Genomic DNA, 12,533 nt, shown 5'->3' with positions numbered 1-12,533 from the left:
AGCAGAAGACTTCACTCCTTTTCCAATTAACAAGGGCTTCCTGGAGGGGAATATTTTATAACAGAAGGAACAAGCAAGTGCTAAACAAGCCAGATGTCTTGAAGATCAAAGAAGTATTTAAAGAATAGATCTTCAGAGGAATACCAACAGGAAAGAGTAAATGTATGTATATGCTTGGCTGGAGTATGAAATGGAGAAAGATCATCTGGAGAACAGAGACTATAGATAAATGACTATAAATTCAAACCAAGAAAAGGGTTTGGCAATGTTACAGAATTTAACTGCAAAAAGCCCTTTTGGAAATCTTTAAAAACCGTGATCCATATTTTTTGGAGAGTAAGTCTCCAAGCATCTTAGCCAATATTCATTTCATCATGTTACATTCAAATTCTTCAGAGATGAACCAAAGCACTGGGTGTATGTAAGTAACAGCAATAGGCTCTTCTATACCTTGCCTAATGTTTATTTGCAATTAATGTTTTCAATAACAGAGGACATGACATGCAGTGTCATTCTATCAGCTCAGCTCCACATGTACAGAGCTTGGTACTGCACCCTCCCAGATCCACAGATGAATGAGACCCAAGGTTGCTGCCCTTGAAGAGATCATGGAGAGGTGGTCAGCAAATATTAATTCTCTTCTCTTTTAAACTGTGGTCATTTTCTAGAAATCACACTATATAAAAAGGCAAACAAAAAGCCTGTTTGGGTCTGCACTACCGTCACCAGTCATTGTCATTTAAAGCTAATTGTTTAAGAGAAAGGAAGCATCGTAGGCGGAGGAGAAGGGAGTCATCATCACTGCTTTCTGAAATTGTTGCATGAGCAGCTCCCTCCAAGGAAGAGGCCATCAGTGCTCAGGAAATGACAAAGGTTTCCGACAGTTTTAAAGGATAGTGTCTGCAGTGTGACCCATGGTTCAAACTGCATAAAAATAAGAATTCACTGACAAATGATAACAAGTACTTCCTCACTTTCCTCTGAGCTGAATCAGAGCCATTGTTTGGGTTGTAGTTCCTTGTTTAAATTAGGTTATTAAATCACAATGATGCTGGCCAAACCTGCAGTCATACACCACCAGGAAAACTTAATAAAAAATACCAGTGTGTGGCAAGGTTTAAATGCACACACACACGCAGACACTTGCTTTTGCACTAATAAAATCTGACCAGCACCAAGCATATCTTTCAAAAACTGTTTCCCCCCGCACCTCCAGAAAACCATAAATGAATGTCCTGTGACGTTGCAGAAAGAGAAAGGAATTTGCAGACAGATCTGGGTTTGAGTACCGGTTCTGCCAACTACCAGAGCTATTTGAATTTGAACAAGTGACTTCATGTCTTTGGGCTTGTTTTCTTGTACGTAAAATGAAAAAATACTGCCTATCTTAGAGAGGTCTTATGTTGATTAAGTTGGGTAATGCATGCATGAGAGTGCCTAGCAAGGAGCTGCATGAAGTCAGAGCTTGATGTATTACTAGGACATTTTGTAGAGTATATTTTATTAGCATTCACCTCCCCAGTCTGAAACCACTGCCAAATACACACACAAACATCTACAATGGTATGTTATGTGTTTAATAGTACTACATATGAGAAAGAAATTGTGACATTAAAACTTTAGCAATTTGTTCTGACTATTCACTTAAAACAGTTATTTTTTTCTTTTCAAATTTTTATTTAGATCCTAGTTAGTTAACATACAGAGTGCAACATTGGTTTCACCACTTAAAACAATATGACCTTGCAAAGTGAAATTAAGAAAAAAACTTGCAGTTATCATGGAACTGAAGACAGCAAAAAAGCAATGACTTGATGACAGTAAGAGCCCCTTACACACCAAATATCATGTGGCCTGATATGTGATATGTTTCTGCTTTTGACTTTCAATCCAGTCCTGTGACAGTACAATACACCTTTAGTACACATTCATCACTGTATGAATTGTATAGCTCTGAGGAAAAGTATGTATCACAGAAATAAAACATGACTGAATATCCACTTCTAAAGAATTTTAAAATAATCTGTGACATCACTTTCATCACCTCATATGCTGAAGATTATAAATCCACATCTCAAAGCACTACTTATTTCCTCTAAGGTATCAGAATAATAGAATTACAATCATGATTCAAACAGCCAGGTTTCTCATAAAAGTAAAGGTATTAGCTTAAATTTTCAGTCTAATATTCTTTAAAATAATAACACTTTATTAAACAGAAGAATAACAGTATCATTCTAAGCACCATGTTTAAAGATGAGACTACCATCCAGGCTTTTATAGAAAACAAAATACCTAGGTCTGGTTAACTGAACTTTTTTTTTTTTTAAATTTCTTTTATTTTATTATTTTTTTTACCCCTCCCCCTTAAAATTTTTTAATCTTTATTCACTTTTGAGAGACAGGAAAAGACAAAGCATGAGCAGGGGAGGGGCAGAGAGAGAGGGGGGACACAGAATCCAAAGCAGGCTCTAGGCTCTGAACTGTCAGCACAGAGTCCGATGCAGGGCTTGAACCCACGAACCATGAGATCATGACCTAAACCAGAGTTGGACACTCAAACGACTGAGCTACCCAGGTGCCTTCTTTTATTTTATTTTAGAGAGAGAAAGCAGAGCAGAAGAGAGGGGCAAAGTGAGAGGGAGACAGAGAAAGACAGAGAGAGAACTCCAAGCAGGCTCTAAGCTCAGCATAGAGCCCAGAGCGGGATTCAATCCCACAACCCTGGGATGAAATGACCCCAGACAAAATCAAGAGTCAGATGCTCAATCAACCCAGGCACCCCTGAATTTGACTTTCTAATCAAGGAAGACTTTCAAAAGCCAAGTGCCAAAGGGTGACCTCTGTTCCTTTGAGTTACTGGAAAAGAGAGGAACATTCAAGTGGAGTAGAAGATGAATATATAGCAGTGACCAGTCCATGCAGCATAGATGAGGAACATTTACATGAACTTCAACATACTCCAAGGCCAATTTTGTACACAGACTGTTGGGAAAGCTTAAAAAGGAGGCTTCCTTAATGGAATTAGGGTAAACTGTACAAATTTATAGGGACAATTTCTACAGCAGTGACCTCACTCCTGACCTACCACTTTAGTCTCCTCCTTTATTTCCTTGGATAGTACCTTTTTTGGGATCATCAGTGGAGGTCTCTTAACATCCTTTAGTCTAGAATGTATAGAGCCACCCACAAATACCTCACAGTCTATATCTTAGATGGTTTCATAGTTCCCTTCTCCTGTTAACATGGTTCATTTATTTAAAGCCCATTCATGTAAAAGTATTCTTTCTGTAACACAAAAGCCAAGTCAGAAGAAAGTTCTGTATTATTAAAACCTCCATTATGATTTTTTTCTCTCCAAAATTAACCAACCTAGTGCTAGAGAATTAAGATTCCTTTTATTCTACTTTATTACTGTTTAATCTAGATTTCCTTAACAAATGTGACTGCCAGGGCACCTGGGTGGCTCAGTTAGTTATCATATCTGCTCAGGTCATTATCTCTGTGCTGAGAGCTCAGAGCCTGCTTCAGATCCTCTGTCTCCCTCTCTCTCTCTGCCCCTCCCCCACTCACACTGTCTCTCTCAAAAATAAATAAACATTAAAAAAAATTTTTTTAATGTGACTTCCACACTATCTCTAATTAAGGCCATGAGTTACACAAACTTCTGTCTATTCCAGAAATACAGTTAGTACAGAAACAACATCGATCAAGAGCTCTGATTTCAACAGAGCTCAGTTTAAATCCTGGTACTACCACTTATTAGCTATGTGATCACAGACATAGTACTTTACCTCTGAGCCCTTTATTTCTCTGTAAAAAGAAAGGTAGTACCTCCTTGCAAAGTGGAAGATAAATATATTAAGAACACTTATGTTTCTTTTGGGATGAGCACTGGATGTTGTATGGAAACTAATTTGACAAATTTCATATAATAAATAAAGAAATAACAACAACAACAAAAAAAGAACACTTATGCAGTATCTGTCACAAGGTGAATGCATTTACTCTGGTCAGCAGAGCAGTGCTTTGCCCCTTACCACTTCAACACCAACTTATATTCTTAAAGTCAATGACAGATTCAGAGAAGGAATACCCATACCATGCGTGTGCAAATGGAAATAGTGACAATACTGTCCTCACACTGTTGAGGGCCAACCTCTTGCCTCTCCCAGTCTTACTGAACTTTCAGTTCCTCCAACATAGACTGTTCTTTTCTATTTTAGGATCTTATACATGATACACCCTCTACCTGGACAGAAATCTCAATCATCTCCCTTCTCCTGGCTAACTCCTGCTCAGCTTCCCAGTCTCTGCTGTGGTACTATAGCTGCCTATAGGTTTCTCTAATACCCAAGACTCAGGACTCAGGACTCCATCGTAGATCCCACAGCAAATTACTTCCTTAAAGCATGTGTTGTCCCACTTGTAATTACTTGTTATTGTGTTTTTTCCCACTAAACTGTAAACTTCATGAGGTCTGTCTTTGCTTTCCACTTATCCCCATTTATTAACACAACACGTGGCACATAGGAAGAGCCAGTAAATGTTTCTGAATGAACATACAACTGTGCTGTTTTACCATATAAATGTTAGATATCCTGTCTGCTATAACAGAATGATATTTCCCTGTATCATACAACCAACTTGAAGAGCTGCTCAGGGAAAGCTCCTAAGGAAACTGTACTTTAATAAATCTGCCTTTTCCTAACCCATGTGGGCAGACCCCACAACATGAGCAACAGGAAAGAGAACATTGTGAGCTTGACAGAGACACAACAGCTGATCCTCTTCAGGTACAGCACTGAGTGGCAACCTAGAACTGACACATATGTAATAGAAAGTATGGATTTACAAATACACATAGCTAATTGGCTTCTTTTTGCAAATGCAAACCCAAATCATAAAAAGTACTGCCTTTTACCTTAGCTCTCTAATAAATATGGGCAGTATAGAATTGCCACAGAAGTAAGCTTTAGGGGGACATTTTTCCTAATGTCTTCATCCTTTACCCTTTCCCTGGCCCTCACCCATACACAACGGAAAGAGCAAACAGAAATTGCTGCACTCCCTCCCACTATTCTTTCTCTGTACATATATGAGAAGGGTCAGTACAGATAACTAGCTACAGCTTCCAGATCGTGAAAATAAGAGAATGTGAAGAAGTGGGCCTGTTTTTATTTGCCTGGCATTCTATAATGTTTCCCAAAAGGATTTAGACAGTTGAGAATCAAGTTTCTATACTGTTTCCCTCCCTACACACACACACACACACACACACACACACACACACACCCCTCCCTTACCTCAATAGGTAGAGAAGCAGGAAAAGGGAGAGGGAGAAAGATACAGATTCAACAAGCATTTGTAAAAATGATACTCTATAAAACTATAAAAACTATGTAAAACTATGGGCAGCATTCTATAGAGGATTATGGATACAAGACAGAGTTTCTGCTTTAAAAACGGAGTAAGACAAGGATACAAAAGATTTTAAAGCAAGGCTAGAATAAGACACATGTCATGAGAGAAGTACAAACAAAGATTTGACTTTCACACATTTTCCAGGATATTAAGAAATGTCTCATGGAGGAGGCAGACAGTATCTGAGATGGGGCTTAAAAAATGGATGGGATTGGTAAAGCAGGGATAGCATTGGGAAAGGTACTCCAGGCCAAAGGAACAATATGGGCTAAAGCAAGGAAACAGGAAAAGAATGAGCGTGTGTGAAGAATAGATTAACACACTGGAAAGGTGGGTTGGGGTCACAGGTTGGAAGGCCTTGAATGCTACAGGATTTTATTCTAAATAAAGCAAACAATAAGGAATCATTGCAGGCTCTGAGCAGAAAAGTGGCTTGATAGGAGGAGATGTGATTAATGTGACCCATAGGGACTACAGTAGAGGGAGCACTGCAGGAAGCAAGGAGGACCTTCAACCTCATATAATCTACCTTTTACTGTCCCTCACCCCATCCTCACTCCCTTTCTGACTTGGCTTAAATTTCATGGTCAATGAGTAAATTACTCCCTTGCATATGCCCCTCAGTCCCCATGTCTCTCTCTGACTTTCTTTTACTGATTTGGCAAAAGGATAATCCTGGCTAAAAAGAACTTTCCACCAACTTCTCACTCATACCCAAGAAAGTAAATGTAGCTAGAGAAACACACAGCCTGTCAAATGGTCTAATATGTATGAGGCTTCAAAGCTGCCTGCATCACACTGCATTTTCCTAGTCCATTTACTTTCCTTCTCTGCTAGTGAAGTATTTATGTTCTCTTTCCTCTTCACTATCTTCATCCCCTACTATTCTCTCCTTGGGTACATCTTTCCAGCCATACTGGCCTCCTTGTAGTTGTTCCCACCAGGCACACACCTACCTTAGGGTTTTTGTACTTACTCTTTTCTATGCCTTGAATGCTCTTCCCTCAGTGCCTAGAAGAGCCTTACAAAAAGTAGGAACTTAACAAAAATTGAGTAAATGAATTTGGAAACACATTGTACATTCAAGTTTTCTATTTTGCTTTTTTCACTTATCATTAATTGATGAACATCTCCCCACACTACCAGATATACTTCAAGGCCACCATTTTCAAGAGACAATAATATTCCCTTTTATGGATATATAATAAATCATTTACAATTTGGGATTGAGAAACCAGCAAATTGACAAGTGGGATATTTTGAATATTTCTTCTTTTGATTTTTCTGAACCTTCCTAGTTTCACCTCTAAAATTGAGCATGATATCTACCTCACAGGGTTGTTGTAAAGATTGAATGATCTCATGGTTCATGAGACTGAGTCCGACTGTGCTGTTGGCAGAGCCAGCTTGGGATTCTCTCCCCCCGTCTCTCTGCCCCTCCTCTGCATGTTCTCTCTCTCTGTCTCAAAATAAATAAATAACTTTAAAAAAGTATTTATTTTTATTTATTTTTTATTTTTTTTTTTTACATTTATTTATTTTTGAGAAACAGAGTGAGACAAAGCGTGAACGAGGGAGGGGCAGACACAGTAGGAGACACAGAATCTGAAGCAGGCTCCAGGCTCTGAGCAAGCGGTCAGCACAGAGCCTGATGGCGGGGCTCGAACCCACGAACTGTGAGATCATGACCTGAGCTGAAGTCGGACACTCAACCGACTGAGCCACCCAGGCACCCCACAAAAAAGTATTTATTTTTAAAAGTGATTGTAATAATTAAAAGTAGGATATAAAAGAGTTTAAAATAATACCTGGCCCAGATAAGACAATCAATAAATGTTTATTCATTCACCGCTCATAAACAACTATGACTCTTCTTAAACTGTGAATCATAATAAAAAATATTTAAAAAAACCCAAATTTTATAAACACCCCAATCACATACACACTGTCAATGCAAAACTGTCCCTTTGATGAACACTTACAAAGCATACATCAGATTTTTTACATAAATCTCTATATCAATTTTGTTTCCTTTATTATGAAAAAAACCGGCAAAACAATCTTTTTCAATTACTGAATGACAGTATGAATAAATAAATTCCTTTATTTACTACATGCTCCAATGTATATATACATCAGGTCAGTGAACTATCATGATAAGGGTAAGTTGAGCAAGAAAATATTAAGTAGACCAGCCTTAATTCAGGGACTTTTTGAAGTAATCTACATTACAAATGTATTAGTCCTTTTCCATATTTTTCAGATACAAGCTTAAGTATGTATGACTGCAATGGCCAACAAGTATGTGAGGTCTTCCAGGATATAATCATCTCTGCCTTCCTGGGACCTAGTCCAGTGCCTGACATATAAAAGGAATTAGATGAACAGTAAGTAGGTGGATGGGTGGGTGGGTAAGAGACTGAATGAGTATGGTAGTCATTAGTGCTGTTTCTCCTTCTAGGCACTCCAGAATCAGTATTTTTTGTCTCCCCACCCTGTCCTCAGATGCAGCAATGTAGTCTGTTTGGGCCAATGAATTATGAAATGAATGTGCCATTTCCAGACTGGAACATTTATTATCATTTCATGTTCTTTTTCCACTGCTATGGTGATCATGAAAGTATATGTTGAGAGGAAGCTTCCATAAGTCCTTTAGTCTTGAAGTGAATGTAATAAGGGAACCCTCTGCTCACCCCAATGGAAATACAATTTGAGTAATAAATTTTCGGGGGGTTAAGTCATTAAATTTTTGGAGTTCTGCTACAGCAGCATAACCTATCCTATCCCAACTAGTATAACAAACAAGGTTATAACATTTACTTTAGAACTAGAAACTCGTTAGAGTTTATTTTCAGAAAAACAAAATGGGACAGTGCATCTTGAACATGTAACTCAACATTTCTGTATGATCATTCTCTCACCTATAAAGTGGAATAATAATAGCATCTACCTCATAGGACTGCTATAGAAATTAAATAAATGAATGTCTGTTAAGTACTCAAAACCTAAGGCATATAAGGGGCACCTGGGTGGCTCAGTCGGTTGAGTGTCCAACTCATGATTTCTGCTTAAGTCATGATCTCACAGTTCATGAGTTAGAGCCCCATGCTGGGTTCTGTGTTGACAGTGTGGACCCTGCTTGGGATTCTCTCTCCCTCTCTTTCTGCCCCTCCCCTGCTTACACTCTCTCTTTCTCTCTCAAAATAAATAAATAAACTTTAAAAAATCAAAAACAAAAAACCAAGGGCATATAAAGTTTTCAATCAACAGTAGCAGATTACTAGTATTATCAGTGCATTAGACATTTATATACTGCACATTTCATTTTATTCTCTCTCCTCTTACTCCTTATTCATTTTAATTTTTAGCCAATTTTTTCCATTCAAAGAAAATCTTTATTAAGAACTATTATGTAGGCACACCTGGGTGGCTCATCAGTTAAGCATCCAACTCTTGATTCCAACTCAGGTCATGATCTCATGACCTGTGGGTTCAAGCCCCACATTGGGATCCATGGTGATAGCATGGAGCCTGCTTGGGATTCTCTCTCTACTTACCCCTGCTGTTGCCCTCCCCCCAAAAACAAATAAACAAATAAACATTAAAAAAAAAAGAACTATTATGTAGATGGCACTGTGCAATGCACTAGGAATATGAAGACAAATAAGACATATCATCAAAGTATTCTTCTTCCCTATGATTCTTCTTTCTTCTCCAATCCACCCATAACCAAGCAAACTTCAAAATCATAAATATAGTGTCCTATGTTATAAATACTGTGTTAATTGTAGAGCTAAGTAATTTAAAAAAAATTTTTTTTTAAGGTTTGTTCATTTTTCAGAGACAGAGCGTGAGTGGGGGAGGGGCAGAGAGAGAGGGAAACACAGAATCTAAAACAGGCTCCAGGCTCTGAGCTGTCGGCACAGAGCCCGATGTGGGGCCCAAATTCACAGACAGCGAGGTCATGACCTGAGCTGAAGTCAGACGCTCAACGGACTGAGCCACCCAGGTGCCCCATATAGCTAAGTAGTTTTAATTAAAAAAAACCCTTTATATGAGTCTGTGTCTAATTCAAAGTTCACATGGAAAAATTGTTCATGTCTACTGTGCCAAATGCAATTAATGGCAAAGGTAAAAAACACAACCTGTATTCAAATCCCCACTGATCCTGATATAGGGCCCATACAGACAGGAGGCACTCAGTGAACAGAATGACACATGTATCACAGATTGCATATGGAATCCTCTTATCTTACATAAGAGACCTTACACTGAGATCTAGAGGTAAGCAACTTGTCCCAGGTCATTATATGAGTTAGTAACAAGTCTGGTTGATACTAGAACCCAAACTTTGAAAATGTTTAAGTACTTAAAGTGCTTGTAATATGCTGCAGAGGGACATAAATATGACAGAGCAAAACCTTAAAATTAATTTTTACTGAAATTACATTTTAGCATTAACTAGTAAAACATTGAGAGCTATTAGAAAGACAGTGTTAGATTTAGTATTAGTATCAAAAAGAGAAGATACTTGAAAAACCTAAAATAATGCATTCACTGTCATATTGTCCCCTCCACAATTTACCAAAACACAAAATAGAACAGGAAAAAAATAATAGAAATAGCTTATATGCTTTCCGTTATCAGTCTTATGTAAAAGAAAATTGTTTCAAACAAGGAAAGAGTTAATTTCTTTGCCTTATTTCTAAGTGTATTAAATTATATGTCACAGATAAAAAGGCATATATTACTATTGTGTAACTGAAAAGTTCATACAGATTTTCATATTTTACAAAATAACTATTTTAGGTATGCTAAGTGATGATTTAAATATTCTGTGTGGAGAGGGGGTAGATTAAAGCCACATGCATTAAGAAACCACAAGATAAAATAAAAATATTTACCATTTATTGAGTGAAGTGATATAAACTGTGCTATTTAAGCCCTTTACACATACTAGCTCATTTCACAACAAATCTGTGAGATGAATAATATAATTATCCCCATCTTGCTGATTATAAAAATAGATGCTCAGAGAAACAGAATTTGTTCTCAAACTTGTATGGTATTCGATCTCTATCAAGTTCCTGACTCTCCATAATTTAGATCAAGGTTACTTCATCATATCTAAGGGATGGACGACATGATCTCTAAGACCACTTCTGGCATTGATTCCATGATTAAAAACAGAAATCAGTTCATATAATATTTGTGACATGTGGTCCAGGCCGTAAGGGGAAAACCATCAACAGATGAACCAATTAATAATAAGAAGAGAAGAGGGCAAAAACTAAAAAGAAGAGGAGGAAAAGAGCAATATTTTACTAGACATTAGGGCCACCGTGACATGAGTGGGAAAGGAGAACCTGGAGTAGGAACTGAAAGTAAAGCTGTAACAAATAAAAATAGCTCAGCCCACTGATGGGATTACCTCACAGCAGGCAAGGAAGGAGCTGTGTGAAGGCCTTGCAGAAGTCAGTGGCCATGAGCTTAATGCTGCATGAAGATGCAGAATTCTAACATAAACACTGGTCAGTAAATAGGAATAGTTGAGTATAGATGACTGACCACTAAATTTCTAGAAGAGGCATTACCACAATGGTCATGCATTTGGATCAATCTGAAATGATAACACTATGAGAGTGTGGTTTTAGGACAGAGTGGGGAAGAAACCAGCACTACTCTATTACTTTCCTTAAGTTCCTACCATATTCTAGGCACTGTGCATGTGCTTTCATGGGTTACCATATCTGGCCCTCAAAACAACCTTGGTAGAAGTGATGGTTAATTTTACATGTCAACTTGGCTGGGCTATAGGGTCCAGATATTTGGTCAAACATTCTGGATGTTTCTATGATGGTATATTTTTGGGGATTAACATTTAAATCACTGGACTTTGAATAAAGCAGATTTACCCTCCATAATGTCGGTGGACCTCATCCAACCAGGTGAGGGCCTGAATAGCAAAAAAAAAAAAAAAAAAAAAAAGACTGACCTCCCCTGAGCAAGAAGGAATTATACAAGTAGGCTCTCTTTGGTCTCAAATTGCAACTCTTCTCTGGGTGTCCAGCCTGCCAGCCTCCCCTGTACATTTTGAACTTACCAGGCCTCTATAATCACATGAGCTAATTCCTTAAAATAAATCAATCTCTGTGAAAAGAGAGACACACAGACACACACAGACACATTCTATTGGTTCTGTTTCTGTAGAGAAGTCTGATTAATACAATGAATACTGTTTCCTAAGTCACCACTGAGGTAAATGAGAGCCTCAAAGGACCCATTCCCTTTTCCCAGTACATCACATAGTAAAATGCTCTCAGTACTCAAATTCTACTGTGACAGGCTTGGGTGAGAGGTGAAGAGTAATGAGAAGTAGGGAAACATTGTAACCACAAGCCATGGATTCCAAGGAGTCCCTTACAACACTGGCATCACGCATGTGCCCAAAGCCTGGATGTGACCAAGTGAGGTACCATCCTTTCTCTGGTCTCCCGATTCAGTTACTTCGGATAAAAGAAATCAAATATTCCTACTAAATCAACAACATTTGAAGACTCTGAAAGAAGAGAAAAAATAATTAGTAAAGAATAGAAGTAAAAGATGAAAATAAAAATAAGTGATTTGTGTCAATTAAATGATGACAGACTTTGCCTTGTTTAGGCTTTTTTGGATAGTCATTCATTCACTCCCTCCACAAATATGTATTTTGTACTTTATAATTTTTATGGGCTCCTCTGGGTACTGGAGTGTGCTATCTAGGTATGGGGGACACACCAAAATAATAAGTCTGCAGAGCGAAAAAAGATCAACTAAGTTGCCCTAAAGTCAAGAACACTTCACAGAACAGGGGGCATTTCAGTTGGGATACAGGTATGAGTTTAACTTTAGGAGAAGAGACATGGTATGCCAGATAGAATTTTTAACCACTGTAAAATTCAATTGAGTCTACATTCTATGTTGCTAAAAGTATATGTGTGTGTTGGGGGGCAAAGGAGAGGAAAAGGCCTCCCCTAAGGCGTTTTTACCCAGACCATAAATGGAGCTTATGTTCATATAAGGATAGCTGGGAATAGCTTTGTCAACTGGACAGATATAACTACAGATAA

General features: G+C 38.0%; 1 protein-coding gene across 3 annotated transcripts in view; it reads right to left on the bottom strand.

The window, feature by feature from the left end:
- The window catches only part of PRCP (prolylcarboxypeptidase), a 76,559-nt gene that overhangs the window by 60,533 nt on the left and 3,493 nt on the right, over positions 1–12,533 (bottom strand). The window lies entirely within an intron of this gene.

This window comes from Lynx rufus, unplaced genomic scaffold, assembly GCF_022079265.1.
Source record: "Lynx rufus isolate CCGP_SWC_20201006 ecotype Redwood Valley unplaced genomic scaffold, mLynRuf1.p SCAF_9, whole genome shotgun sequence".
Lineage (NCBI taxonomy): Eukaryota > Metazoa > Chordata > Mammalia > Carnivora > Felidae > Lynx > Lynx rufus.
This window is presented reverse-complemented; position numbering and strand designations above follow the sequence as displayed.